Source organism: Dermacentor andersoni, chromosome 7, assembly GCF_023375885.2.
Source record: "Dermacentor andersoni chromosome 7, qqDerAnde1_hic_scaffold, whole genome shotgun sequence".
Classification (NCBI taxonomy): Eukaryota; Metazoa; Arthropoda; class Arachnida; order Ixodida; family Ixodidae; genus Dermacentor; species Dermacentor andersoni.
Genome location: NC_092820.1, coordinates 110,719,112 through 110,745,169, shown reverse-complemented (window position 1 = coordinate 110,745,169; position 26,058 = coordinate 110,719,112). Strand labels below are relative to the sequence as shown.

At 44.7% G+C, this 26,058-nt stretch overlaps 1 protein-coding gene across 2 annotated transcripts in view; it reads left to right on the top strand.

The window, feature by feature from the left end:
- Nucleotides 1-2,270: 2,270 nt before the first annotated feature.
- The window catches only part of LOC126534643 (uncharacterized), a 57,965-nt gene continuing 34,177 nt past the window's right edge, over nucleotides 2,271-26,058 (top strand). For both annotated transcript variants that reach the window (XM_055072528.2, XM_055072529.2), the window contains exons 1-2: nucleotides 2,271-2,869; nucleotides 3,750-3,972. The gene's annotated coding sequence lies outside the window, so the exon portion shown is untranslated. The remainder of the gene's footprint in view (nucleotides 2,870-3,749; nucleotides 3,973-26,058) is intronic.

The following is a 26,058-nucleotide window of genomic DNA, read 5'->3' as shown; positions in this document are numbered from 1 at the left end:
CCTGGTCGCAAAAGGCAACCGGGCGACAGTCGGGGTCTTGTAAGGAAGTGCCGGAACGCGCAAGGAAGTTCTCACCTTATAGCATTTGGAGTATAACAAAGGCAATAGAAACGTTGTAGATATGAAAACCGAATGCGGACGGCCAACGGTAAGCAGCCTTATTAAGAGCTTTGTGAATTTGGCGCCATATTCCGGCAGTAGCATTCCGAGCACTTCATTGAAGGGGTAAAATAGCGACGAGGTTTACAGGGTGTCTCAGCTAGCGTTAGCCAAGCTCTTGAAAATAAATTACATAATACACGAATACCCAACAAATTGTATTCCGTCAGCAGTGAGCTACAGCACCAAAAGGTTTTTTATTTTTTGATAATTGAACGGTCGATAACTATATGAATATTTTTACGAATTGAAATAATTACTGAATGGAGGGCGCGAATCTTTATAGAAAGTAGTCATTCTCTGTTGAAACACCCGATTCAGTTCCTGTCAGTGTTCTACGTCTCGCGTGATTATCTTCTTTTTTTTATAGCCTCACAACAAAAGTCGCGCGAAATTTGAAAATAGCCGCATGATTACGCGTCCCCGCGGCGCGACCCCAGCGGTCCCCAGGCTTCATTCGGAAGAACTTACTCTTCCCAATGCCTTTGTCATCGCCCTCAATGCCGCTGCGCATGCGTTTACTTCGCGCCTCAAGTCGAAAAGGCAGCTCGCAGTTGTCGGTGAAGAACGCCGATACCGATGCGTCGCCCCTTTCACGATGCCGCCGAGCCAGGCGTTGAGCAGAGTAAGCTTTTCCGATGAACTTCTAGCACCGCTGGTGTCGCGGGGCGCGGACACGTGATCGTGCGGTCATCTTCACATTTCACGCGTTTTCTTTATAAGGAGGAAAAATAAATGCGCGAGACACAGCACACTGAAAACAACTGAATCGAAATTGTTAAAACACAATTATTACTTTCCTATCAAAATTCTCGCTCTCAATGAAATAATTAAAAAGTTCGTTAAATAATCTCATGTAATTATCTAAACCTTAATTATGCAAAAAAAAAATCCTGCTCGTGCGCTACGTCACTGCTTACAGAACACCATTGGTTGCGTTCTCGCATATTGCATGTTTTATTTTTAGGAGCTTTGCTAACGTTAGCTGGGACACCCTCCACTATGAAAGCAGCACCTGGTTTCAAGGCGCCGCTCTCAAAAACGTATGGATCACTTGTCTGCTTGGTCGCCCGTTTAGGCTTTACCATTGTGTGGCAAACCAAGCAGCTCCACTGAAATGCCAAATCTCGTTGCGCTACGGCAAGCCGTCCAAGTGCTGGAGACCAGCAACATCAGCGATGCGGGCGTCTGCAAAAGCAAAAATAAAACGGCTTCTCAAGGCGCGCGAGAGCGAAACCGAGACAGCATATCGCAGGCAGTGAAGAGGTGGAAGAGCTTCGTACAATTCACAATGGACATTTTGTGAAGATGACGTCGTATTTCGCCATACGAATAGCTAAAAGAAAATAAGGAAGCCGTTAGCGGAGGAACACAAATCATAGGAGGCGGTAAACACAAATCAGGCAGTAAAAATGCCACATCTGCATTTGCTTTCTTTCTTTCCTTTACACCTTCGCAGTGGCTCGCTGTTTGCAAATCCTCGCAGCCGAGCCACGCACGCTTGCACACAGCTGTTGGTGTTCCCTCGGGCTAGAGGCAGCGTGTGTACATCAGCCCGCGGTCACCGCCAGTGCGGGACCCGCAGGCCTCGATAAGTGGCGCATGCGCCGTACGGGGCTCGCGAATGTCGCAGGTGCAGCGACGCACGGTCCGCGCATCGCATCCAGCGCAGGTGCGCGCGCCAGCCGCATGCGGGGTGCGCTCCAACTGTTCCCAATTGCGTGCAGCGCGGAATGCCGAGCAACCGCCCGGCGTTGGGAGCGAAGGGGGGCTTCACAAACTGTAACGTTCCGCCAGCTGTGAATTTTTTCTCGTTTTAGGGTTGATGTCTGTTTCTATCTTATCTTGAACGCCGACGTGGTTAAGTAAATCGTCACTTCAGCGTGCAATGTGACAGGTAGCCCGCCGGCAAGCCCTGATCTAGGCGTTGGAAGTTTCGTACTATTTCTCTTTGGCGGAGGGAGAGTAGCGCCTTCGCCGAGCTTCAATGGTGCGAACACCGCGCGCGGCTTCAAATGGCATGACGTGTGACGTTTCGCGCATGCGCAATGTCCGCAGCTGGTTGAGATTCAGCAGCCGTTTTCGGCAAAGGAAAACTCTACCCAGGCAGCGAACACTTCGAGCTAGCGGCGCCGCTGATACGTGCCGCTCGCGTGTTTCCTGCGTGTCACTGGGATTTTTGCAACAATAATGTGAACTGAGTGCCCTGGGCTGTCCGCAGAAGAGGAGATTGTAGTGCGGAGTAGTCGCCGTGTGAACGTTGCAAATTTTCGGTTGTTGTGCGTGCATCGATGTTGTCGCCTTGGCACGTTCTGCTTGAACACGGTGTAAGTGTGTCGAAATCTCCGCGAAGGTCCTGCAAGGAGCCATGATTGAGAACCAGTGATTGCACCTCCACTTGCAAATCGCCGTACATGAGAATATCAAAATTTGGGATTGGCCACCACGGAAAAGGGTGTCGGCAGCGGAGCGTGTCTTCCACTCACCGCAGTGTTATAGATGAACACGGCTCAAACTAGGGATATATTTTGTTTTGTTCTTGGACAACGAGGAAACCGCTCCCAAGTGTCTGTTCTCTTCCTGTTCCTTTTGCGTGCGGCTTGCGTACTGACTTTGCCTTGAGGCTCTAGATAGCAAGGAGGATGAGCACGAGTACACAAGGATAGGAACAAATCATTGGATTTACCTAATCTGGACCTCGCGAACAAAGGTGAGATCAGCATAATGAGCGAAGGAACTTTCCGACAGTTCAATGATTATGTTGTTTTTTGTGAAGGAGCCCTTTTCTATTTCAATTTCATTTATTTATTTTTTTATTTCCACGTCAATGTGTTTCACTCAACAATACCTGCGTTTCCCACACGATATTTACTCTTTTGAAGTAACAGTGAATATTAATAGCAATGTCTTCCTGCTTTGTGAAACACATTTTACCTTCCGTTTACAACAGCAACCTCTACCGCCTCTCCATTCTGAGCGTGCTATAAGTACAGATTTCTAACTGCGAAGAGAAAGAGAAAAAAAAATGTCCAATAGAACTCTTCACAAGTGTAACTCTCATGCATCAAGTATTCAGTGGTGTTCTGTATGATATGCCATATGTGTGAGAGAAAAAAATACATTTTTGCTACTTATATCTTCGCGCTTAGCAATATTTCGAAGAGCCAGCGTCACAAACGTTACAGCATGAAATCTACATTCTCTGTCTTCGCTTGTGATTTCATTCAGGTCAGAATCACTAAGTCAAGTTACCAGGCCAGTTATACGGAAATAACAATGCCGAATTATTCACTTCATGTTATGCGTTTAGCTCTGGCATTCAACAGCTGCTAGCTCAGCTTTATTTTCTCCCTTTCCCTAGCATCCTTATGCAGAAAGAAAATCATGTGCACCACCCCACCAAAGAATAGCTGCCTATTCATACGCTGATCCATACGGACTACGCGGCGACAACTTAACAGAGTGAAGTTAAATTAACGGGGCCCTATTATGACGGCAGGGATAACGGTGCGGTCTTTTGATCACTTGCTGCGTCGTCTCGATAAGGTCTCATTTTCGTTGCCTCTTATCGACACCTCGCACCCAAGCAGACGACCGGGCCCAGCGGCAGCAGACGGACGGTCACCGCGCGAGTTCCGGAAGGCGTTGTTCTTCACTTCCGGTGCGGCGCGCGCATCCGGACCGGCTGCGACGGCGGCAGCGAGCGGCATCTGCACCGGCGCCTGCACAGCCGATAGGCGAGGGCAGGACCCGAGCTCTTGCCACGTCGTCTGGAAGGGTTCGCCCGCTGAAAGCTCCATCAACACCCTATAGGTGAGTCCATTTTGCCAATTCCGAAGTAAACGTCTTCCTTAGCTGCTGTTGTCAGAAATGCTGTTGGAATCCAGCAGGGTCGGTAAGTTAAAAACGCATGCTCATTTTGACCGGCTGTCTCAAAATGTTTCTAGACAACTGCCCTCACACAGTATTTGTATGGCGAACACCGCCATCATTGCCGGGAAGGGTTCGCTGCCATATAAGCAACATTACATGAACCGCCAGGCTGCTTTGATGTGGTCCCTAATGGTTACACGCAGCAAAAATATGTCTGCCTCGTTGATAAGCAAATTATCCTTGTCGGCCGTGCCGCCGACGGTCACGTGATATGCCTGCTTGTTTGCCATGTTCGAAGCATTATTGCGCAGTGATGCCAATTCCAAACAACGTGTCGACATCGGTGTTAACCTTTCGGTGGGAAGCATTCCTTGTAATAAATTTTTATTGAAATTATATTTTCCATAAGAAACTGTGCTATACTACGTGCTACATTTAGAACAACAAAAATGGCTGACTGGCGTGCAGTTCTCATCCAACCACATGGCAAACAATAAATAAATGAATTGATGAATAAAGAATGCTCGCTGTTTGCGAGAATTGCACTGTACTATACCCAGTATAAGCTTAAAATGAATGGACTTTAACCATGCTACCTGAATTATATGTTTTTTACAGAATAAGCCTTTGTAGCTAAAGTAAGGCGAGTGACTTATGTGTTTATATTTTCCCCTTGTATTGAAGACAATGTTTGTGCCAGCAAGTAAAGCTTTCAACTCAAATGGATAGGACATGCAAGGTGGCGCGGGGAGAATGGAATAACTAATCTTAGAGTTTCGATTAATGGACTGCAGTCTCGTTACCATAGCCCGTCATGGAGTTCAGATTGTGTTCCTTTCTCTAATTTGATATTTGTATTTTTATGTAGCGTGGTATAGTTTTTTTTGTCTTATGAAGCGGATCATCATATAAAAAGTCATTTTTGGTTCAGTGTTGTTTAGGGTATTTACAAGCTGCACACCTTGCACATACGAATGTCAAAGGCACGACGCTACGAAATCAATGCTTGACTAGAAACAACTTCTGTTTCTTCACGAGAATTTCCGCGAAACACCAAGACGATAGAAGAAATCATTAGTGCACAAGAATTTGTGGTTTGCCATTTCAACCGGTACTGAGATATACTTTTCTGCGGAGTATATTAAGTTCAAGCTGCAAGCTTTTAAAACAATGAACTACATAAATATACGCGGATCCCATTAACTACGTGAAATGGTCCAGCCGAAGCTTTCATCGTTATGAGCGAGGAGCGCTGCTCTTCTACAGCGACCATTTGCAACAAGTACTAAGTACACGGCCAAGATGGACGCATCAGCACCGGGAAACGCCTCACTCAACGTAAATTGTGGCAATCCAACATGGACGTGCCACGCATGTCAACTAATGCATAACGAGGGTTGCGGCACGACGACGGCACGATGACACTAGAGCGGCCACCACGGCATAACAGTGGCACGACTATGACGGTACGATGACAATTATAAACGACTCTTCGATGGCGACGACATCATGACCACGAGAGAAGGATGTCGACTGCATAACGACGACACCCGCCGTGGTCGCTCAGAGGCTTTGGTGTTGCACTGCTAAGCACGAGGTCGTGGCACGAAATCCCGGCCACTGCGGCCCCATTTTGATGGAGTCGACATGGAAAAAGACCCCTGTAATTAGATTTAGGTGCACGTTCAAAAAACCCAGGTGGTCAAAAATTATTCCGGTGTGCCTCACCACGGCGTCCCCTTTGATCAGATCGTGTTTGTGACACGTAAAACTCCATAACTGACGACGACGGCATGACGACTATTGCATGATGGCAAAGGCGTCACGACAACGGCAAAATGACGAAGGTGTGACGACGATGGAGTGACACGCAATACACCAGGCACATACAACATCTCACAAGTGGATAGAAGGGGAACAGAAGCTTCACAGTGTCGATTTACAGTGTAGAGCCCGCAGTATTTTCTCGCATAAGGGAACATCCTGTGGCATGATCAGCGAAGAATCCATTAGTGGTTGGATGTTTATGAGCTTTTTTGCTTAGCTTTTGTACAAGAGAATGGACGGAGATTTACACTGTTAATGTTTCTCAACCCTGCAATAAGTCACTTAGTCACGAGCAAAGAGGCATTTATTGAACATGCCATTATACAAGCTGCTTTACATCGTACGTGTGAAGTCTTCAAATGCTTTTTGTTACAACATAGGCATGTCTATTTCGACAGGGGTGTTGCCTAATGCTAACAATAAGGACTAGAAAGGTAGACGCGATAAAAGAAGCGACGAATTTTTATGGACACATTGAGGCAACTCTGAGTCAATTACTCGCCGTAGTTGCTCAGTGGCTATAGTGTTGGGCTGCTAAGCACAAGGTCGCGGGATGGAATCCTGGCCACGCAAATGCGAAAACACCCGTTTACTTGCATTTAGGTGCACGTTACAGAACCCCACGTGGTCCAAATTTCCGGTGTCCCACACTACGGCGTGCCTCATAATCAGATCGTGGTTTTGGCACGTAAAACCCCATATTCTATATTTTAACTCAAAGTCAATTATTATCAAATGATATAACTAATGAAGCCTTTTAACACCAATTTTCAGCAAAATAAAAGGTAGTCGCAAGCTCGGCGATGTGCATGTCCCCGCTATACTGTCGTGTCCTGAGCGATTTGAAACATGTGACACATGCAGTGCGAATTGAGCAACTGCTCGTGATTTGGAAGGCTACCGTGAGCATCCCTATGAAGATCGCGTTTCGACACAGAAGCCATCGTTTTACCACTCTTAGTTTGCCTTACTCTTAGAATGAAATGTCTCTTGTCTTGTTTTTGTATTTCTCAATTGAGTAATGGACAGGCAAATGATTTGCTGCCTCGAACCTTGCTTACGGTATTCACTATAATCAAGAGAAGCACATGTCAGAAACTGGAAGTACCAATTTAGTTGGTACGCCTTGATGGTAATGGTACGCCAATGGTAAGCCTTGATGTGTGTTGCCTGAATAGCGGTGCAGGGTATTCGTTCAGTCTTTACTCCTATGACCAGCGGCAAACCGGGTCACGTGACTAATTAAGACAGTGCCTCAGGCGTGGATGGCGTATGTAGGAGTATTTCGAATACGCGTAAAACGGCGCTTCTTTGTCGTTTCGTCGTAACCATTAGTAACTGTGTTCGTCCCAAAAGAGCCATTAGTGTGAAAACTAAGCTCTCAGGACTGCTACACCGGGGTCGCTATTGCGGCATGATCGAGGTGAGTGTAGTCTCCCTATACCCTTTATTTTTTATTCGCTTACCTTGCTGTTTAAATACATGAGCATTTTTATGCCTACCCAACAAGAGCTCGTCCGTCGGTCACGAAAGATGAATGCAATGTCTCATGCACGCCTAAATAATGGCTCATATCCCTGTTAGCAATGGTTCATACCAGAATCGTGGCTGTTGCCAGAGTAGGAGAAGGCTCGAGCTCCGTTCTTCCCGACGCCGCCCCGGATGCGGGAGCCGCGGGGGACCTTCTCCGTAGGCGTCGCCGCCGCTGGGAGGCGGCTATCAGAAGTTCAGAGCTGGCAGACCAGCTCTGGGCCGTCCGGCAAGCCAAAGATGCCGCTCGAGTCCAAGAACTTCGAGCCGTCACCTGAGGCCACCACATCAAGAACTGCCGGACTATTCTTTACTAAAGTTTCTTCTTCTTCTTCATACCTCCGTAAATAAGCAAAATGTGGAATGGCTCAGTGAAGGCTACAAGCTCTCGGAAATGTGAAGTTAACAATGCATACATTCATTAAATCACCCATACAACACACAGAACAGCATACGTTTCAATAAACAGCAAGCTCAAAACAAGCATTCGAGCCATCAATAAAGCACTCCATATCCCCCTCAGCACATGTAGTGGTTGTTTGCAACAGCTTCGCTGGACATCCAGGTTGATAAGGACCGAGAAGAGTGCATAAGGGTGGGATAATGTTCGATAAGTTTGATAACGACTGATGAGGGTTTATAAAGGTTTAAACTGGTTCGATGAAGTTTCACAACACTGATAATGACACCGGGCTGCGTGGAGATGAGCAAGTAGCACAAGAATTTCACATACTTAGGCAACTGCCATTGGAGTTTCTGTGTCAATATTTTTCTTCAATGATTCATGATTTCGGCTTTACTATGGTTATATTCAAATGTAAGTCTTTCGGCTATACAACTGTGGTCTTATTGATGGACCAAGCATTCTATCGCACTTGGAATTTTCGAGTTTACTATGTTTTTCGTCAACACAGTTTCTTATTTACTTCAGCTAGAAGTTAACTTCTCTATCTTAAACTCCCATTTCCAATACACTTATGTCTAGCCTGTGTCCCACGTTTGTGGTCACTTACGTAAAGTTGACAAAGACCTCTGCAACAAAGGCTGAAATTTTACAATGCGCTTTTGTGTAGGAATGGTACAACGACATCGGTGTTGGGCTAATAGACGCACACAGATTGTGATGGTGTGATGCACCACATGACATTCTGTTATCAAGCTCTCCCTTGTCATCGAGGGCCACGACATGTGAGCGAGATTTCCTTGACCTTGCCTGGTGGTGTGCAGGAGATGAAACGCTGGCCGACCTTGCTTGGTCGCAGTCTGTGTGGCGGGGTCTCGACGAGAATGGAAGTATATGTTTGAGATACCTGTTTCGTTAATGCGAAATTGAATATAATCTACAAGTGAAGTAGCATGCGCGCCACCCTGCATGCGAGACTTGGTATAAAAATGGTTTGTTTTGAAGGCCATAGCCCGCACTGCATCAGCTCTTGCGTGGCGTAGGCAGTGTATGTGCGATACTGGCAAGGTGATATGTACTTGAAAGTGAAGTAGAATTTACTATTTTTAGGCTGTCGCCGTATACTCGTGCAGGAAGTGCAGATAATGATTTATACTTTATATTAGCACTTGAATATCGCATGTAGTGTTCTCGGTTTGTAATGGAAGCACAGGTCACAACAAAAAGTTATTTGTAATGGATAAAACCTATATAGATGAAAATTTTAAAGACATCGTTGGCTGTTGTCAAATTGGAGCCGATTTGGCATGTCTCAATAACAGCCAAGGTCTTAAAGTAGTGAATGTCAAACGAATAGCTTATTTGCCATCATGGCAAGCAGGGCATTGCCGCTTCTATAGCATGCTTCTTTTGGAGTCATCGGCTATGTCTCGTGCATAGGCTCTAACGTTGTTTTCGAAGCAAGCACTTCAATAAAGGCCCCATTACTCTATACATGGCACCGCATGCATGTACAGCACGTGGTACCAAATCCACCACTACATACGTTTGAAGTCATTTTATGAATACCCCTTAGAATCTGACTCGATATGTAAAGTTACCTGAAAAATTGTAAAGGTGTCCCAGACAGACAATAGAGCAACAACGATGAAAAATCGATAACCAGAACTGGAAACCTAGTAGTAAATGTGGTCGCATTGCCAAATAATTCCCAATGCCAGGGAATAGGTATTGAAAGATAGGCTAAATAAGTATTTAAAGGCGTCAGAGAGGGCGACATTGAAACGATCACTTGTATGTAGAGACAACATCGGATGTTGCGACAGGAGGCATTTCGTGCTCAGTTCTTTTCTGTCCACGCTATTGCCTCCGTTCACTGGAGACCAGGTTACAGGTGCTAACCTACAATGATTTTGTTTCGTGTACCCCTGCGCCATTATTATGACTGTGAAGCTGAAGTATCGCAGCCTATTTCAACTTTTTCTTTTAGTATTCATTGAATTATAATATTCACCTTGCTTAGCGTGTTGGAGTTTAGCATTCATTGCCTACCGTCTTCCGTTCAAGATGAATATTCCAAAATTTGACTGTCGCATTCAGGTTGGGAGCGAAGAAAGTTAACGTGCTAAACTTCATTGTTCATTTCTGCTCAAAGCTACCAATTATCGCAATTATCGGTTCCTCTTCTAGCGATTGTGGCTGCTCAAATGCTGACACCATTCACAACATGTCTTATAGGCCTTGTAACCTCGAGAATATTTGGGGATGGTAACAAACCATTGACTGGGACTGCCTAAAACAGTCAGTTTCCACAAGGGTGGTAAAAAAGTTCACGTGAATGCTTCGCTATATCGTTTCCATCAATTATTGTCCGGGCATTTTACATGCCTTGGCGATAAACGTAATGAGGAAAATAGTATTCCAGAATTTTATTTCCAAATTTTATGCACTGACCCTTTCTCTCCCACCGGTATCAAGCTGATATAAGCTCTCGCTGTATTGGTTATTTTTCCTCACAGTACGCGGTCTCTACATTCAGTCCTGATTTACATGCTTTATGACCATTGTCTATGCGAACTGGTATTCCCAGCTTTGTTCCTGAAGCCCTAGCTCAAAAGTCCACCTCATTCGCCTTTTATCTGTCATTATATTTACTCGGTGCATCCCACGTTCACTAGAGTAACTCCATTGCACAGTCGAGCAACTTTAGCATCAGAAATAGTCGTAGGAATCGTTTGTATTTTATAGCATCTGATGAGGAAGATGAGTGTTGTCAGCTGTGTTTGTATCTTTTGTATGGCAACCAGTCACTGTGACGCACATATGGGGCCATACCGAAATTACGTTCACTATTTATTTGCAGCTGCGAATATATATAAAGCGTGAGTGTTGCATTTTTAGGATACAACATTTTTTTTTCTTTCATTGTGAAATGTACGATCAAGAACAATAAACGATTTACAGCGCTGAAAACATGAGCAGGTTAGAAGCGTACGGTGAGGGGCTAGTTGGTATAGCATTACGAAATCCAATTTCGTAATGAGCAGGTTCAATGTTATTGCTATCTCTGTCTACAGTTCATGGATAATACACAGGTCTTCAATGTTGCACCATTGTAGCTCATGTTGAGCCGTATGCTTGGACTTTCAGCGCCAAAAACAGCGACAGGGACTGAGCTGCAAAGCTAGAATTAACCAGTCAATACTAAGCGCAATGCGACTGCCCCCGTTTAACATGGTGAAAATAAACACCGTTTATTTTCATCCATGTTGATACGGGATAATGACTGGAAGTTGGTAGCTTTTAATAAGCAGGGGCCGAATTCACAAAACTTTTTGGTCGTAAGTGCTGTTTTTCATTGGCTGAGCCTTCTTTAATAATATGTCTTACATCACTATTGGCTGGCACGAACGCCTTTAGCGAAAGATAGTTTTATGAATACGGGCCCAGATTCTTATGTCCACAGCCTTCATTGTGATACATCTGATGCGATATCGCAATGGTACCACTTCTTTGTCATTCAACAGCTTGCTGCGCTGCAACCTACTGTCGCTGTCACAAAGCAGTTTTAGGTACGGGCGAGTAAGTAAAAGCAGCCCACTGTATCTTCCTGTATTCAGCGCGGTAAATTATTGTAACAAAATTATTAGAATATCGTTCCAATAAAGTACATGCCGCCGTGAAATCAATAACTTGCTAATATTTTTAAACGTATCAGGATTTCGCAGTGATTGCATGGCACACTTGTAAATCAACACGTACACAGTTGCGCGATTGAAAGAGGACTTAGAAATAAAGCTCACAAAACACAAAAAGAAAATTAAATGAGGCGCTGCTCAAAAAAATGCACTTCCTGACAAAACAAAATAAATGCGCAAATATAATGCAATGCTGAAATTTAAATGACACGAGGATGGCTTGGGTTACCTAACAGCCTCGCATAGCTGTTAGCTGTCTGCGTGAGGGAGATGAAGGCCAGGTAGGGTGCTTGTGGAGGGAAGAATGTTGACGAGAGGTGTGTTCACAAATAAGTAAGAGACATAGTTAAATAAATTTAAGGCTTCATGCCACTTGCGTCTCACAGGCTAATCCATTCATCCGAATTGGTGAAGGATAGGTCCACAGCTAGTTGCATATAACCAGTGACCTAGGCTGCCTAGCTGGCTGGAAGCAGCTAGCAGCAGGTTGCCTACTTGGGCACGTAGCGAGTGGTCGAAGTTCTCTACTCGCAAGACAACAAGCCGCACATGCGCAGGGTCCCAAGTTGCTTACATATATCCACGAATATAGGAGGTTATATTATATTATATATTATATTATATAGGCATTGGCAAGAATCAGATGTATGCGTTAAGAGACAAAGCCGGCAATATCATTACTAACATGGATCAGATAGTTCAAGTGGCTGAGGAGTTCTATAGAGATTTATACAGTACCAGTGGCACCCACGACGATAATGGAAGAGAGAATAGTCTAGAGGAATTCGAAATCCCACAGGTAACGCCGGAAGAAGTAAAGAATGCCTTGGTAGCTATGCAAAGGGGGAAGGCAGCTGGGGAGGACCAGGTAACAGCAGATTTGTTGAAGGATGGTGGCCAGATTGTTCTAGAGAAACTGGCCACCCTGTATACGCAATGCCTCATGACTTCGAGCGTACCAGAATCTTGGAAAAACGCTAACATAATCCTCATCCATAAGAAAGGGGACGCCAAAGACTTGAAAAATTATAGACCGATCAGCTTACTGTCCGTCGCCTACAAAGTATTTACTAAGGTAATTGCAAATAGAATCAGGAACACCTTAGACTTACGTCAACCAAAGGACCAGGCAGGATTCCGTAAAGGCTACTCAACAATAGACCATATTCACACTATTAATCAGGTGATAGAAAAATGTGAAGAATATAACCAAACTTTATATATAGCTTTCATTGATTACGAGAAAGCATTTGATTCAGTCGAAACCCCAGCAGTCATGGAGGCATTGCGGAATCAGGGTGTAGACGAGACGTATGTAAAAATACTGAAAGATGTCAATAGCGACTCCACAGCCACCGTAGTCCTCCATAAAGAAAGCAACAAAATCCCAATAAAGAAAGGCGTCAGGCAGGGAGATACGATCTCTCCAATGCTATTCACAGCGTGTTCACACGAGGTATTCAGAGACCTGGATTGGGAACAATTTGGGATAAGAGTTAATGGAGAATACTTTAGTAACTTGCGATTCGCTGATGATATTGCCTTGCTTAGTAACCCAGCGGACCAACTGCAATGCATGCTCACTAACCTGGAGAGGCAAAGCCGAAGGGTGGGTCTAAAAATTAATCTCCGGAAAACTAAAGTAATCTTTAACAGTCTCGGAAGAGAACAGCAGTTTACGATAGGTAGTGAGGCACTGGAAGTGGTAAGGGAATACACCTACTTAGGACAGGTAGTGACTGCGGATCCGAACCATGAGGCTGAAATAATCAGAAGAATAAGAATGGGCTGGGATGCGTTTGGCAGGCATTCTCAGATCATGAACAGCAGGCTGCCATTATCCCTCAAGAGAAAAGTTTATAACAGCTGTGTCTTACCAGTACTCACGTACGGGGAAGAAACCTGGAGGCTTACGAAAAGGGTTCTACTTAAATTGAGGACGACGCAATGTGCTATGGAAAGAAGGATGACAGGTGTAACGTAAAGGGATATGAAAAGAGCAGATTGGGTGAGGGAACAAACGCGAGGTAATGATATCTTAGTTGAAATCAAGAAAAAGAAATGGGCATGGGCAGGACACGTAATGAGGAGGGAAGATAACCGATGGTCATTAAGAGTTACGGAATGGATTCCAAGGGATGGGAAGCGTAGCAGAGGGCGGCAGAAAGTTAGGTGGGCGGATGAGATGAAGTTTGCAGAGACAACATGGCCACAATTAGTACATGACCGGGGTAGTTGGAAAAGTATGGGAGAGGCCTTTGCCCTGCAGTGGGCATAACCAGGCTGATGATGATGATGATGATCCACGAATATGTCTGGCGAAGAAACGCATGCCAACGCCACACCTAAGGAAATAGGCGAAGGAAGATTCTATCCAAAAAAGAGACTGCGGCAATTACGGTGCGACATCGTCCGCTTATAAAGCCATAACGCAAACGGTATTATCGAACGGGAGCTACTTTAATACAAAAGGGCACACCAAATACGGCCATGTGCCGCAGTAAAACCAAAAGTGTATACAAAGCTCACATTCGATCACTCGCAAGTTGTCCCGTCTCAAAGAGTACAAAAGCCTCGTGCACTTTGCAACGGGTGAATGCTTTTGGATCTATTCAGCAGCTGGGCATAAATGCATAGTCTAAATTCCAATCGCCGAGCTTCGCACTAGAATTAATGCTTTCACTGTTCACGGATAGGCCAGTTGTCGGAAGCGAGACGGTTCCCCCTGTTTTTAGGGCACAAGCTCTGGCAACTCGACGACAGCGACAAACAAAAATTGTTAGTCATTCTTGAATTAAAAGCAACTTCACCTAAATGGTAAATGTATGGGCCAGGATCCTTAATAACTTACACGGCAGTCGGGTTTTTGCACATACAACAGAAACTACAACTGCAGACAGCCACACGGTGCATCGGACGGGCACTCCGAAACGCTATCACAATATTTACAAGTCGTTGAAGAACCAAGTTGCGCCTTCAAAAAAGACTACCACAGGAGCAGGCGACGGAGACGGAAAGAGCGCAATCCAAATCTACAAGTTTACAATCCGGGCGTTCCTGCGCTCATGCACCGTCTTAATTACCGGTAAGTCTCTGTTACCATTGTCGTTGTGTGCGCGCCGTGGGGCAGTCGGAAAATTTCAGCAACCCTTGAGGGATTCTCCGACGTAGACACCCACTTCTGCTGCGGCAAGCCTCGCACTACCACCCGACCTAAACGCGGCTGCAGGAGAGGGGTAGAGCAGGCCGGCAGAACACCCGGCCACTGCTGTCAAAGGGCAGTGCTTAGACAGTTACTTGCGGGCTGAACGCTAAAGCTTCTTTGCATAAAGGACCACCATGTATGTAGGCAGGTATTTCCTAGGCCCCCATTGCCACGTACACTGCAGGCCAACCCGTCCTCAGGTCGAAAAGCCGCCCCACGCCGCCGGTAAGCAGGGTGGACAGAGGACCGAGTGCGGGGCAGGGGCCACCAAATGCTCACGGCCGCACGACACCCGGTTATCGAAAGTACTTGCCCAAACCGCCCGTCAGCGAGCTACCGTCTAATTTCTAGCGACTCTCGCTCTCTCGACCTAAAGCGATTCCTTTACCCTATTCATGTCATCACACCTATACAATATATAGCGTAATCTGCAGACACGGAATGAACAAATGCCACAGAACAGGCCTGCTTGCCTAAAGATGATACGTTTAAAATGAAGAAAAAGAGAAAAGTAGCAGCTGTTATAATAAATAAACCTGAATATTTGCCCTTTTGTGCCTTTCTCGATATATTTCATAAGTTCGCTTTTATGATAAGATGGTTTTAGGCCGGATATGACCGATGAATTCGGAATAGGTGTGCTTGATGGCGACAGTGTACAAAAATATAGGCGGCATGTTACACTCCTTTAATTCGTCAAGGCGAAAGCTTGCTGCATGCATGGTAATGCGTTACCTGATCGGAGGGGCCAGACTTCTCGCAAGGCATAACCAGCTGCAGTGTGAAGTAAACATGTTGCGCTGTAGGTCGATACCGTCAACGACACATGCGAGCACTTAATGCGTTTTTTGAAACGTTTTAACGCGATAGCGTTAAGGCGCCCGTGTCGCAGAAAAGGCGGTGTTGGCGTCACACGCCATTTCGGCAAAAAGATTTTCGAATCGCTAATACCCAGGCCTCCCATGTAATGCAAGGAATTTATTGAACGAAATGAATTTCTGAAGCTAATATGCGCGGAAAAATCGTAAACTACGACTTACACGCAACCTACAGACATGATAGCTCTCGTATTGCAATTTGACTATACGAGAAAACATATTTCTGTTAAAGAAAAACTCCAAGAAAACCCTTTTCCAGCGTTTCCACCATTCACAAACCACCCGCGGCGACCGCCATTTGTGCGCGCCGGAGCGTAGGTGTCTCGAGGGCCACGGAACGGTGCGCCCGGTTCCTTGCAATACGTCCAGCTGGCGCTCGCCTCCGTCGCATCGCGGCCCACGCAAGACGCCATGCTTCTGCCACAATCAAAGCTTCCGTGCATAGCGTTCGCGGCCAGCGTTTCCCAGTAAATAATACGGTTACATACGCTCCACTTGCCAGGAAGCATGAGAAGCAGTGAGGAATCTTTTAATGCTATCCGCTCCACTCTTAAAGGCGAAACTTAAGAGTCCTCCAGTTGTTCCTTTCTTTCTTTCTTTCTTTCCGTCTTTTCACTTTCTTTCTTTCACTGCTTCTTTCTTCTGTTCTTTCTTTCTGTGTTCTCTCTTTCTTATTTATTTCATTCCTCCTTTCGTTTCTGCTTTTTTTTCGTTTCTTCTTTCATATTCAACCATTGCATCTTTGCTTGTTTACGAGGGTATGAGCCATTCCAAATTGTTATGGTTTTTCGGTATGAGCCATTGTAGTTGGTGTTGTCCTGAGTGGCCGTAGCACATAGCCACCGTGGGGGATTGGCCAAGAATCGGGTTGTTCAATTAGGTGCATAAAAGTAATAATAATAACAAGGGAGTTAACAATTTGAGCGTTGGAGTTTGAAAGTAAACGTCTTGTGTTTGGAGAAAAAGGAAATAATCAGATGAAAACCGGGTATAAAATAATAATAATAATAATAATAATAATAATAATAATAATAATAATAATAATAATAAAAAGAAGAAGAATTACTAATAGTTAAGAAATAAAGGAAAGCTTGCTGACGATGACATCTTTTTGTACCACTCGTCAACTTCTTTTAAGCCACTTGACTAGATAGTTTTTGAGCCACACCGCTATACACCACTTTTTTACGCGTAAGAGCGATTGCAACGAGCCACTCGAAGTTTTCGTCTTAATAGCACGTGCGTTCTAAGAAAATATAGGTTGACAGGTAGCACACGTTCGGCCGCATATGTTTGCTCTACCTGGTCTCTGTTTTTGATGATAACAAGGCTGTCAGAAAAGAGATGCAATTCGCCAACATGCAGTACCTTTTTCCGTTTCTTATTGGCACCTATTTTCATAATTTCAGAAGAGCAATCATGGCGCTACTAGACATGACGTAGAAAGAACCATTGACGTTAACTTGTCGAAACTTGGAGAGAAAGCAAAGAAGCACTCAATGATAGGGGCAGATAAATCGACGAGTTTGCACGGAGGCGGGCCGTCATGCTCACACGAATGCAAATGGACCCTGCTTATTTCACGTCGTTTGTTCGCTTTTGTTGTTGTTTTTTCAAATATTAAATACCTCACTCCAGTCATGTCTAGTAAAGCAACGAAACAGTTGTCTTAAAAGATCAAAACCCCACGTTGCACGAGTTACAGAGTTGCCGTGATTAAGTTCCTATTCAGTTTCAACGCCGTGAAATTGCTTAAGAAATGACGTCACGGGGCAGGCCAGCTGGCTCTGTTTTCCAGTGGTCCGACGCCAGGCGCAAACGACTTGTTTCAGCTAAGTAGGCACTACTTGAGGGAAGTGTCATCGGACATGGTTTATGATATTTTTTCCATCAGTGCGTGTGATGTAAAAAAAAAGGGAAGGTCACTCGTGCAATAGGGGCAAGTCCTACAGCAGCGCATCGCAGCATGTTCTGGCACGCCAAATTTATTTAGACAAAAAAAGAATTTGAAAAGACAACAAATTCTCGACCCACACGTCTCGATAGACGCACGCAATTTTCGCAGAACCAAGCGCCATATACGACTTCACTGTAAAAAGTACTTCTCTAAAAAACCGTAAAAAAAAAAGCGAACATACTTCGGTTGTGCTGCAAGCTAAAACAAGAGGGTATAAAACCGTCCCCAAATTTTGACGGCAACGTGACCTTTCTAATCTACCTCTTCGTCTTCAAATCCATCGTTACCTTAGTCACCCTCTTTCCACACTGTAGAGCGATCTCTTCAATCCGCTTTGGCGCTATAGAACCGTGCTCTTTTCTAAGTGTACAAATTTCACCGACATTACTAAAAACACTTCAAAAGCTGGTGTTTTATTTTCGACAGCCTATGTTAGCCCTACAAATCGGGTATCAGATTTCTGCCCGCGCATTTATTATTAGGCAACAAAACTGCCGAGTAACGCAGCCCTTATGGAAAAATAATATAAACATGAACCTGTTTGACGCAATAGTTATGCGGAAACCCGCAAGGTGGAGAGAAGTAATTATTAAAGGGAACAATGGCAAATAATTAAAAGGTTCCCTTTACAAACCCGTCATTCAGATAAAGAAACTCGCCAATGCTGTAATACAGGCCTGTGAAAATATTGTATACCTACAAAATGGCACACGAACAAGGGTTCTATAACGTAAAACTTCTCCGATCTTTTATTATTCTAATCGCCTGGCGTCAAATGTCCATAACCGCCGAGCGAATCATCGGGCGGTGGCGCACAGTATTGTTTGAACCACCCAGTCAAACGCTCTCCTCGTTTATAGCTCACTTTTGCTTGCTTTAAAAAAAATAGCATTGCCTACCTTGACAAGTCTTTCTTATCCAATATGCTGAGAAGATATTCCAGCAGAACTTTTTGTTGGGCTAGTTGGTGCATATTACTGAAGTACTATAGCGCCAAACAGACGACACAAGAAGAAGAGACACGGAGTAAGCGCTCGTCCGTGTCTCTTCTTCTTGTGTCGTCTGTTTGGCGCTATAGTATTTCAGTAATGCTGAGAAGAGGCGAGAAGCACGCCGAAGTGGATAGGATTTTGTTGGGGGCGCAGCTCGTGCAGCGAAAGTAGGTAACTGGATGAACAAGCATGTGCAGGCGCCTGCAATTGACCCGCTACCTATTAATTATTCTGCGGTGGCTGGTCGAACATTGTGATTCCATGCAACGGAAGATTGAAACATCTGATAAAACGGATAATCAGCGCACCAGAGCCAGTAGAGCGATGTCGTATACGAGCCGAAAAGGCTCGACAACGTTATGCGGCAACGCAAATAATTTTAATATGTGCCAATAAATTCATTCTTCCTGGCCACTCCGAGTAGCCAATGACAGAGCGATCGCTGGGAAGTCTTCTACACTTTTGCGAACGGGCCGTTTCCGTCTATTCCGAAAGCAGTTGTTATTTTCGGCATAATGCATCTTTAATGTGTCTACGTCACATTGACGTGGTGAGCTTTCACGGTTATGTGACGCCGCGTCACAGAGAGGCGAAGTGGGCGCAACTCGAAAACAATTTGACCAATCCCCGAAGGCTATTACTTAGGGAGTGGTAAAATTGTAAAAAAAAAGTCTTACTTTTGTTTGGTCTAATTGTGCGTAATCAGGGTGTACACGTCGTGTGGGATGGGTAGGTTTAGCGGTTTTCGTGAGATCCTGTGACAGGCAGGCGAAATGGGGGTGGCCCAAAATATATTCACTAATCTTGGAGCATTGATCGCAGAAATAGAATAGAAACGGTTTGGAATAGCTTTATGTTATAACATCGCAGAAGATGACACATCAAAGAGAAAACACACGCCCAAACAGATCGTCATGAATCTTTTCTTGCCTAAACACAAGCTGTTGTCGTTGTAACAGTATCTTCGTCAATTTGCGTTATTCATCTGCCCAAAGTGATATCTAGGGTGTCATTGAACGCGCAAACAGTTAAGGAGACGAACAGACGCTCTCCACGTTGCAGAAACACATAAACGCTCCACAACAGAGATGTTACTGGGCCGGATAGATTAAAAGTACTGATGTAGAGCAAGAAACATTCGATACTCATTAAGAAAAACCGCATGACACTGACCATGTTCAACTGCATGAGTGCACAAGAGCGAGTTATGCGGATATGTGACATCTACCTGGTAAAAAGTTTACGCAAACTGACATGAACTGTTTGAGAGTGCACTAACGTACCGTAAAAGCCGAAATATTGGTCGAACAATTCCGTCGCCCTGCCCGCCAAGAAACAAAAAAGCTAAAGTTGCCAATCTTATTTAGCGGTCTTTACCAGATTTTCAGTCATTGTCTGGTGAGCTGTGGAGTGCACGTTACCAAATGCATAGTGCCAGCCGTATTCACATCCGATCGCACTGTAACCACGTTTAAACATGCTGTTGGTTCCCATCGCCATTTCTGTGTTATATGGTCGGTGCGGCTTGCTTGTTCTGCGGTTCCTGTCATTCAACTTGAGGAGCGAAATGGGTCGGCGTTTTTCAGCGGCTTTTAAAGTAAAAGATCCGGACTCCGAGGAAGCGAGCTGCTACATGGCTGCTCGACGCCATTTCGGCGTTTTAAAAAAGTGTTCTATGAGTAGTGCCCTTGAAGGAACTGATTACGACGCTCTTCGGGAAGCGGAGAGCGAGAAGCAGTCATCATCCTTTGAAAGTGGAGTCAACTCCGATCATTGAGACCTGTGCCTTTCGTAAGGACTATTTGCAAACGAAAACAACCACATTGACTTGACATTGGAAGGCGAACGAGCGATGCAGCAAATAAAATTGAATATATTGGCACTTCTTTGCGAATAAGCCTTCCCGCCTTTTCCCCTTCATGGTCAGAACCGACCTATATTCCGGTTTATGCAGTATATACCTTTCTTAAGGGGACCATGCTCTTATAATCAGTTGCCTTTTACTACTGCCTAGTGGTTTTCTATGCGATTCGTAACAGTTATTTCCTGTTCCACAGGCTTCCTTCTTAGGGTAAAAACTCTGTGGCTACTTCCCCAAGCTAAAGGCAACCCTTCGCAGCTTCACTAGGCTGACTAGCGATTACAAACCGTTCTTTGTTCTCAAAGCTCTTCAGGTGACGAGAGGGAGAGGGACGGTAGCTTTGCCTAAAGAATAACCGGGTGTCCACCCTTTAGTGATGATTGGCAACTTCAATGCTATCAGAAAGGTATAGCAACGCTAATGCGGTGAGTGGGTAATAGTAGATGTGCTTTAAATTAGGAATATTGCGACAGACGGCACATCCTCAATCACAAAAGTTGGCGTCAAATTTCAATAAAGAACAGCACATAGCCATTGTCCCATTTCCATTGAGCCAAGTTGGCGTGTAAGAAGGTGCAGAACAGCGGCACATGCCCAGTGGGGTGCCTATCGATCTAGTTAGTGAAGTTGGCCTCAAACAGTTTCATTGTAGAGCACCACATACCCATTGTTCCATAACCAGTGTTACATATTCAGTGACCCACGTTCGACCAACGACCGCGTTTTTTTACACCGATTGCGTCGTGCAGAACAGCCAGAAGCTCTACGCAATTGCCACGGATTATAAAGCGATCCAAGATGGCGAGAAACTCGTTAGGTGCGGCAATACATACATCGATAGTTACAGAGAAGCAGACCACAAACATGCTAAAATTCCGAAAGAATGGTAATAGCAATAGAAATACATATGAAGACAGCACTCCTGTAGTGTTTACGGTGGTGTGCAGAAATTAGGACCTTCTGTATTGTTCCTCAGCAGGTATTGCAGGAAACTGTCACAAATAGCTGTTCGGTAGTTAGTAGCTATTGAAAACAACGTTATTTTTCTGGAAAATTGTTACTGCTTAAAAGGAATCAGGCGACCATGCCAGAACGAGGACGAAGTGCTTCGAGTGACAATCCGACCCCCCCCCCCCCCCGCCCATTGTGATATAAACTCGACATCAAGAACACAAAGCCATTTATATTAGCGACAACAACATGGTGTCGGGTTCTGTTGATCATAAAGGTGTACGGTAGCCAGTGATGTTCTGCGCGTGATATTTTGTGAGGGGGACGATACGTGAAGCTCAGCTAAGTTAAAAGCTATGGCGCATGCCATGATGTAGTATTCTTACCCCGCGTGTAGTAAATGTTTAGTGACTTTTGTTAGTTATCTTCAGCTTTTGAGCAGCGCGGTATGCCATTAGCTCAGGATTTCAGGATCAGAATTTCAGGAGTTCAGGATCGTGCACATATTGCTCCTCATCCTCCCCAATACTGTATTTTGAATACACCTTGTAATATTAGAGTGAATAGCAATGCGAGATTGTGTGTCTTAGCCTCACAACCCTTTTTATTAGTTTTTTTTTTTGCGTTCGCTGGAAATAGTCATGGCAACCGTGTAAATGTTGCAGTACTTTCCTAGATATTCAGGTGTACTTTCTACATTCGCTGAAAACTCGAGTAGTGTCGCTAATGAGTGCGGCGCTGATCTGACACAGTCTCCTCTGTTTCAGAACATAACGGATGGATTGTAGAGGAAGAGTATAAAACGTCATGTCATGATGAGCGTGACAGTGACGGCATATCTTCCACTACGGTCAGCCTATGGTGGTCATTGCCTTGTCTAACCTTTGCGCAACCAAGATCTTGAAGCCAGTGAATGTGTTCAACTAGCGAAGTGTCGGTTGGTGTCACTGTGCAAGATGTTGCTAGGTTTCGTTTTTATTGTAGTCAAAACAGAAGCAAAATATTTTGACGCCCCCTAATGGTGACAGGTACAATTTTTATAACAATAACATGATCTTATATAATAGTTGGGGACAACTTGACGAAAAATTGATGTTTTTCTTACGTCTTTATTATGCTTTCTAACATCTAGACACTAGTTATGGGTCAAGAAATAGTTTAGTAGCACATTTTTGAAGTTTTTAAAGTCCGCACTTCAATGTAGGCGCCTATATTAAATTTTCAGAGTCCGAAAATGCCTCACTTTGGCTTTTTGTCCAAACCGCATTTTCTTTATGAACTTATTACTTCTTGACAACTTTGCTGAGGGTAACTGATTATTACCTCAAATATTTTGTTTGTGTAATGGCTGTTATTACCAGCTTTGCAGCAGACGAGAGCACTGCTGTGCGAAGCGCCGAAAGTGCTCTACATAACCATACACTTGAAGGTGACATAGCCTACTTGTGCTCAGATTTTAGCGTTTTTCGCCGACATCATCAAAAAGCTTTAATTCTCAGGCGGAACATTGAGTCAGATTGTGGGGCTCATTTCAGTTATTCAGGACAGGCTCGCCACAATCCACATTGGACTTGTCGTTGATACGACTTCGAAACTTCAATATGTCTCGGACAAAAGTGCCGGGTTACCAAAGAGTTGTCAAAAGTTCTGAGAGGCAAGCATTCTGGAATTGCAGAGGTCGTTAGATCACGGAGAGTACCGAAGTACAAATGTGTGCTCGTATCATAGCGGGATGTTGAGCGTTCCTGTTACACATACAAGCCACAGCTCGGTAAGAAAAGGCCTCAACACGAAACCAGAACATCTCCAGGTGGGGCTCTTTTGTCGTTACTTTCACAGATTTTCGTTTGTCGTCTATTCGCTCTCAATTTCATGTTTTTTATAACCTACTCAACTTGCCTCATGCGATTTTTCTTTACAAAAGGAAGATAGTTTCAAAAAAGAGACAGTGATTGAACGGCGTTCCTTAGGATATCACAGTTTATCCTCACACCCGGAGCGCAAATTATTGTTATTTGAGCGTATACGTGGTGTCTGGTTCTGTTGAACATAAAGGAATGCGGCAACCAGTGATGTTCCGCCCGTGATATTTTGCGAGGAGGACGAAACTTGATGCGCAGCTAGGTTAAAAGCTATGGCGAACATAATGATGGCGCTCGGACGGAACACTGGCTCAGAATGTGGGGTTCATTTCAGACATTCAGGAAAGGTTCGCCACAATCCACATTGGACTTGTCGCTGATAGACTTCGAAACTTCAATGTGTCTCGGACAAAAAGTACCATATTTGGCACCTATATATCCGTTCAAGGGGCTCTCAACCACTTCTTTTCGAAGTCAAGGTATGCATTTGAAGTTAACTTAGTCTTATTTCAGAAATACTTTGTCGCAAAAAGTTGTTCGGTGCGTTCGGCCAGAAGCGGAGCTATTGGAAATCAAACAAACCGTTCGCGGTGCTTCCGTTCCTTCTTGAAGGACTTGCGCTGTGAGGGCCACGGCAGAGCGGGGCGTGCCCATAATGCTCCGCCCATAAACGTCACCGTGGCGCGCCGTTAAAATTTGATTTTGGATGTTCACGTAGACGCCACTATTTCCGATTTTGGCGCCTGCTTCGCGCCCAAACGCGGTTGTCCTCAGCAAACCTCAGTGAGCTCAGGTAGCGTACTGTAGCGGCACCATGAGGTGACCGCGGTATCTACGCTACGTAGCAGACCGCCGCTACATGCAACTGCAGCGTTTGCTTTGTGCACGACTGGGCTAGAGTGCACGCTTACAGTTATCTGCTCCTGTCTGGCTGTGCTACCGGGTGCGGACCGGCTTTGCCCTGCACCAGCTTGACCAACGGATTGTAGCCACGCTAACTTGCGTATTTTGAAGCGCTATAGCTCAATACAATGCAATGTCTATCAAGGCGTCTAGCCAGGAGCGACCTGCAGAAATAAGCGCGCGTTGGCAAGCCAGCGTGTGGTCTCGCCTTAAGTGTCTCGTTGTTGAAGGCTAGTTGAGTGTTCAAAATCAGCCAAAATTAGCGAGACCCAACGGCTACGTTACTTCCTACGTGGCTGACCGCGGCCGAGTGTGAGAAGACGATAGTGCACTTCTTGCGGAAGTGCGTAATTATTGGCCAAATTTTAAAGCAGATTTTCGATCACTTAAGCCTGTTTTTAACGCGACGGCGTTAAGGGCCCCATGTCCCAGAATATCTGGCGTCGGATGTCGTTTGGAAAAATTTCTTCGAACCACGTATACGCAGGCCCCCCCTTTGACGCAAGGAAGCCACTGAACTAAATAAATTTTTCAAGCTAAAATACCTAGAAAAATCGTAAGGTACGACTTACACACAACCAACAGACATGATAGCGTGGGATTGTAATTTAACTATGCGAAAAAACATAATTCTGTTACTCAAAAACTCAAAGAAACCCCTTTCGAGTGTTTCTATCATACATAGACCAGCCACGGCGTCCGCCATTTGCGGGTGCCGGTGCGTGAATATCTCGGGGCGGGGCGGGGGCACGGAATGGCGCGACCGGTTCCTTGCAATACCTATTGATGGCGCTCACCTATGCCACATCACGGCCCACGAAAGAGGCCACGTTTCTACCAGAAAGCCCACCATTGTGCATAGCGCTCGCGGCCAGTGTTTCCCGGTAAACATTAAGGTTACATACGCTTCAGTTGCCGGGAAGCGTGAGAAGCAGTCAGGGATATTTGATTGCTTTCGCGTTCCACTCTTAAAGAAGAAGCTTAAGCATCCTCTATCTTTCAAACTATGTCAATGAATATACACAGTAACAGTAGGCTGAAATGTACTGATCAAAACACCCTACTTGTTTGATGTCGGCTGTTTTCCAATAGCAGCCGCGTATGCGAATCTGCTATATTAGAAAATAAAGCGTCCAGAAAAGAATGAGGAGCAGGCTTCTGTTGAAATGGCAGCGTTTGAGAGAAAGGCGACTTCCCGGTCCGTTTGCGAGATCCACTTGAGGCGTATGACTGCACAATTTGGCTGAGATGTTCACAGCAGCGTATGCTATTCGTTGACGTGCGTTCTTTCACCAAGCCCGAGGGGTAGTTCAGGGCCTCTTTAAGACGAAGCTTTAGCTCGGGTTCTCCTATCTAAATACATGTAAAAGGAGAATTCGTTTCTGTCGGTAACCACTACACCAAATTTCACGATGTTTGTTGCATTTAAAAGAAAAACTTAAATTCTAGTGACTGTTGGTTCTGAATTTTTTCTTTCTGTTGTCAATTTTTTAATAAGCATTGTCGAAAATCGAAAATTTTAATAAAACGAGACTATCAAGTATACAACACTGTAACTCAACAATAAAAACAATACTACAATTCTGTGGATTGCATCTAATAGTACACCTAAAGCAGACAAAACTGGTACGTTACACATCAGCCTAAAAAAATATGCTAATATGGCAATACAGCTTTTGCAGAACCTTCGCACACAACGTGACAAATTCACGTAAGATGTAAAATGACATATCGCATTTGTGCGCTTTCAATGATCTAATCAATCAGAACAGAACCGCGATATCAGTTGATGCGGAGCGATAAATTTCTAAACTTCGTGCTTCTATTTTTTTTCAAACTTTCCAATTTTTGAAAATTCTTGTAACATAATTCAAGACCTAACTCGAAATTCTGCTTCCAACAGTCACTAGAATTTAACTTTCTCTCTCAAATGCAACAAATTTCAATGAGCTAAGTTGA